A 5,458-nucleotide genomic window follows, 5' to 3' on the forward strand; every position below is an offset into this window, starting at 1 on the left:
GGGGCCGTGCTCCGGGGCTGCTCGCCTTCCTCCTGCCCGGGCCCCGAGCGGGGAGGCGGGAGCAGCAGCTCAGGCCTCTCGCTCGCCTCGCTCTTGAGCCTTTTAGCCCGGCCCGTCATCTCCCCGCGGTGTTTAGCTCATAAAAAAACCCCATTCTTGTGTTTTCCTTCGTTCGTTTTGGGTTGTGTTGTGTCGGTTGTTTTTGTTTATTTTTATTTTTGTTTTGTTTTCCTAGAGGAATTTTGCAACAACCTGCCTGTAGTGTTACAGCAGTGAAGGGATGGCAGGAATTCTGTGCTTTTCTCGCCAAACTTAATATACTTAATCTCCTATTGTTCGTGGTTTTTTTTTAAGGATCCAAGTACTTGCCCTATTCATTGTGATCCTAGCAAGGCAGTTCGTGTTGTGCAGGGAAAATACCCACAACAATGTTCCTAACAAGAAATGAACAGTCACTGACTTGAGATCTCCCTGATGTGTAAGTTTGTGTGTTTAATTTTGTTTTCATTCCTCAGTATTTGCAGGTGGTGGTAGCCTAGGTGCATCTAGACAGCACACCCAGAAACTTTTTGTGGGCATTTTGGAAGGTTTTGTCAAGTTAACCTCTGCTTGCCTAACTTCCTTCATCGGAACAAATACCTGCCTTCATCCTCTGGCATCTTTTAGCTACACACCTGTTGGAGATTTCTCTTCGATCAAATAAAGGAGCAGGACGTTGTGGGTGATGGGTTGTGAGCTTCTTGTAAAAGAGTAATTTGAAATAAGAGATACTTCCTGATTTAAAAAAATATAATTAGTGGACAAGTGGTAACAGTCACCCTCCCCCTGAACAGATAATGCTTTTTTTTTTGTATTTTCAGGCTCTTTTGATCTATTGTAGGTAGAAGTGCGTTAGAAAAGGAAGACCTAGAGTCTGAATTCTGTATCTAATGATGCTTATTCCTGAGAAGTATGGGAGTGCAGTTGCTTAACGCGTTGTGCTGTAAGTGGTTCTTCCCAGTCATGTGAAAAGTGTAACTTGATAGTTTGGGCAAATAGTGACTCATTGACATCGGTGTTTGAGGATTTTACACTTCTTTTTAGTAGTGGTTGCCACTTCAAAGTGAGACAGTAGTCCAGAGTACTAAAGTTTAGAAAGTGGCTGTTGCTGAATAGTTTTTTGCTCGTTATTTTGCGATTTTTTTGGTTGTTTCATTGTCTTATTTGTTTTGGTGTTTTTGTTGTTGTTGCTTTGTGGGTTTGTTTGGTTTGGTTTTTTTGACTTTCAGCCTGCAGTTTGTGGGTTTCTGTGAAAGGTATTTACAAAGTGGTCAGCAGGCTTGAGTGCATTGTACAAACTTTAAATCTCCATAGTAAAAACGTTTGTTTGATCTCTTTGGCTTGCAGCTTGCAAAAAAAAAAAAAAAAGCACACCTAAACAGTGTTACAGCAAAAGATCTTAAGAAATCCGTGTGCAGTGTTTTGTGGCAGTGTGCTAGACCCAGTTTCTGAACCCTGCAGGCAGTCAGTGCACCCCTGGAAGCACAGAGGTTGCTGCTGGCTGTAACTGGTTCTTGTCATGCAGCTGGGAATGGTGGCACTTCTGGGTGACATCCCGCCGTGAGTGAGAACCACTAACTGGATTTATTTTTCAAGGATGGTCACTACTGTGTGTGAACCATCTAAAAACCTAAAAACGAAAGGTTTTGACTTATTTTTGCCACCTCTCCCTTTCTACCCACACCCAAACCGTCAACTTTTTTTTTTAAAGAGTGGGTGCACAAATGTTTGCTGCCTGTTTCACTTTTTTTAAGAATTACTTTTTTTAAGGTGGTTGGTTTGTTCTTGTTTTTTGTTGTTTGTTTTTTTTTTTTAATATAAAACCAGTTTTCTAGTACCTTTTATTTCAACTTACTCATGGGTGGGTATAACTAACTATCTTGTCAGTAGAAGAGGTTTTGACTAGTCTGATGGAAGATCCTTCTGTGTGTTTAATGTCTTTCCTCTTCCTTTTGTCTTTCCTTATGTTGAGTAAAAAATATATTCCCATGAATTATTTAAGGATAATAGGATTTCCTAGAGAAAAAAATTGTATTGTAGTCAAACTTGCTTTAGTGAAATCAATGCTTTCTTGCCTGGTTGTTTCTGCACTTGGTAGGTGTATCAGCATTCCTTAGCCTGATATTTTGCCTGGGCTTTAAATTGCATGGTGCAGTACTCATTCTTCCTTTGAAAAATATAATCGCTTTACCACAGAAAATTTTCAAGCTAAACAGCTGGTTCCATGTATTTTTCCAGTAGCTAAATTTCAGTGCAAGTTGTTACTGCTGATTATGTGGACTACTGTCTCTACTTGTGACTCCTAGAAGGAAAATACCAATTATTTTATTCAAGTAATGCTAGAAATGTGTCGTGCAGTGTCATCTTTAGTAATTTTTCCATATTTAAGTGTACCAATTAATACTCTTACAGACAAGAAGAAGATACTAATTACTTCATGACAGGTTCCAAGATGCATTTTTTGAAATGTAGCATTTTATTCCAGTAGGCAAAAGCAAGTAAATTATCTTGTTCTTAGCCAGTGTGGTGGTGCTGATCATCCCCATTTTCCACCTCTCATTTTTGCCACTCTGGCAATCTGTGGTTCTTGCTTTTTAGGGAATCTGTGTAAATTGAGATGGCTCTGTTCTTCTCAGGGGCTCCTGCTGGGATGGCACAGTGGGAGATTAATCTCTGCAAGATGTACGTGTTTCTGCAGCTCTTAGCTTTATATTGAACATTTGTGCTTATCTGTGTGTGTGTGTGTTTTAGTCTACTACGTCTTTATTATTTGCTTTACAACAAAAAAAATACATGGTTCCTCCCTGTACCTTTGCTTTTTCTCTTTAACTTATCTTAGCTGTGCATGGCCCCAGGGGTGTCCACTGGAGCTGTGCTTGCATGTGTGTTTGCTTGGTAGCTGAGGTTTCCTTAGACAAGAAACATTGGCCTTGGGTGTTGAACCTATGCAGCTATGCACACTTTTTTTTTTTTCTTGGTTTGGATTTTTGTGTGTGTACATAAATAAAGAAGCAGCATTTTCAGGAAACACATTTTGCTTGTAGGTGCTATATATACCCTGTCCACAAAAGTAAAAAAAATCACAGACTTTGCAAATTAATAAATAGGTTTGAAATGTTCACCAGTCTGGCAGTACTGTGCACTCCCTTCTGAGGAAAGAGGAAGGTGGGTTATATAATAAACTGAATTGGAAAAGAGGATTTTGCAGGGGATTTATGGTGTAGGTGTAGATGAGCTGTTGACAGGCTTGGATGCTGGATATGCAGTAGAATCAGCATTGCTGGTGCCTGCTAACTGCTGGCATCACCTCCTTTCCCCTGTGATTACAGCATGTGTCCACAGGTAAATCCTTTGAGAGTTGCTGCCATTTATTAATTTTCAAGTACAACACAAGCTGTGAATGGTATTTCTAAGGAAGAAGTTAGTTTGTTTAAGAGTACTCACCTTGAGAGACTGCACAATATATTAATAGTAGATGTAGCCATTTCCGATTTAGTTAGTGTCTTGTGTTACATCTGTGTTTGCTGTCTCTTTGGTCTTCTCTGCTCTTACTTGCTGGCTTTTGTCTGCAGGAGTGCAGAAAGAAAAACGTTCGTCTTGGTTTACAGACTGTGCCCAAGATTCCCAGTGGAGTTTTACGGATACATCGAGCTAGACGCTATTACACTCAGTAAGACCAGGTTTCATCATCTTGTAGGATCAGTATGGTCTATTTCCAACAGAATTGCAACTGTCCTTTGCCCCTGCTTTTCTGGTCCGATGGGCTGTTCCACGGAAACAACTTGTGTCTCAATAACAAACACAAGTACCCGTGGTACTGCTTTTTTGTTAAAGGAAGTTTATTTGTTTTCTGTTAGGAGCAGAGAAAGCATCTGAGGATCAAAACGAATGTCACTTAACACAATTTACCCTTGAAATCAACAGTGTGTCTGCTATTTTATTTTTTTTTTGCTTATCCTTAACCTGATTTGTTTGTTTATTTAAAAGCTTGGAACCAAAAGGTTAAAATAGTGTTATCACAGGGACTAAGTAGAAAACTACCTAAGTTTGGGAATACTCCTGAAATGGTAAAGCTAAGTTTATTTTCAGACTAAATGAGATAACAAGGAATCTATCCTGTATCTGTAGATCAGTGTTGTACAATTAGCTTTTTGGGTTGAATACATGGTAAAAGGATGCGTGGTTTGTTCTGTTTATTGCAGATTTTCCTTATATTATTAAGAATATTCAAGACTTCCACCTCAAGCCCATATGAGTCTCTATGTACAAGCTAAAAGTATGAGAGGCACCTGGATAGGCTGGATCCATGGGCCAAGGCCTATTCTGTGAGGTTCAATAAGGCCAAGTGCTGGGTCCTGCATTTTGGTCACAAAAACCCCAGGCAGTGCTACAGACCTGGGGGGTGAGTGGCTGGAGAGCAGCCCAGCAGAGAGGGATCTGGGGGTGCTGGTTGACAGCAGGACAGCAGAGCCTGCAGTATGCCCAGGTGGCTAAGAGGGCCAACACCATCCTGGCTTGTATCAGGAATAGTGTGGCCAGCAGGAGTAGGGTAGTGATTATGTGCCTGTACTCAGCACGGTGTTCACTTCTGGGCCCCTCACTACAGGAAGGACATGGAGGGGCTGGACTGTGTCCAGAGAAGAGCTACCAAGCTGGTGAAGGGTCTGAAGAATAAGTCCTATGAGGAGAGGCTGAGGGAACTAGGGATGTTCAGGTTGAAGAAGAGGAGGCTGAGGGGAGACCTCATTGCCCTCTGCAATTACCTGAAAGGAGGTTGTTGGGAGGTGGGTGTTCGCCTCTTCTCCCAAGTGAATAATGACATGACCAGAGGAAATGGTCTGAAGTTGTGGTAGGGGAGGTTCAGATTGGACATGAGGAAGAATTTCTTTACTGAAAGAGGTGTGATGCACTGGAACAGCCTGCTCAAGGAGATGGTTGAACCACCATCCTTGGACGTATTCAAGAAAAGTGTAGAGGTGGAACTTCAGGGCATTCTCTAGTGGCTGAGATTGTAGAGGGGTTTTTTTGTGAGTATTATGTGCTGGTGTATGTGTTTATTTGTTTGGGGGTTTTGTTGTATGGGTGTTGTATGTGGGGGTTTTTTGGGTTTTTTTATGATGATTGGGCTCAGTGATCTCAGAGGTCCTTCCAACCATGCCTATTCAGTGATTCAATGAGATGGCCTTTCTTCATCCTTCAGATGGAAATTCCTAGGCAGTGTGCCTTTCTTGCTGGGTGTAGTCTCTTCAGCTGAGAGCTGCTGGGTTACTGCGGTGAAAGTTTAAGTGTGTTATAGAACACCTCTAGTGGAGGATGCAAGGTAACATGTCTGTTTTAATTTGCAGGTTTCCACGTTGTTGTCGTTCTTCTGGGGTTGCTTTTTTCTTGATCTGGTAGGACTAGGAAACAGCTGCAGAGG

This window comes from Chaetura pelagica, unplaced genomic scaffold (genome assembly GCF_000747805.2).
Source record: "Chaetura pelagica isolate M959 unplaced genomic scaffold, ChaPel_1.0 scaffold473, whole genome shotgun sequence".
NCBI lineage: Eukaryota > Metazoa > Chordata > Aves > Apodiformes > Apodidae > Chaetura > Chaetura pelagica.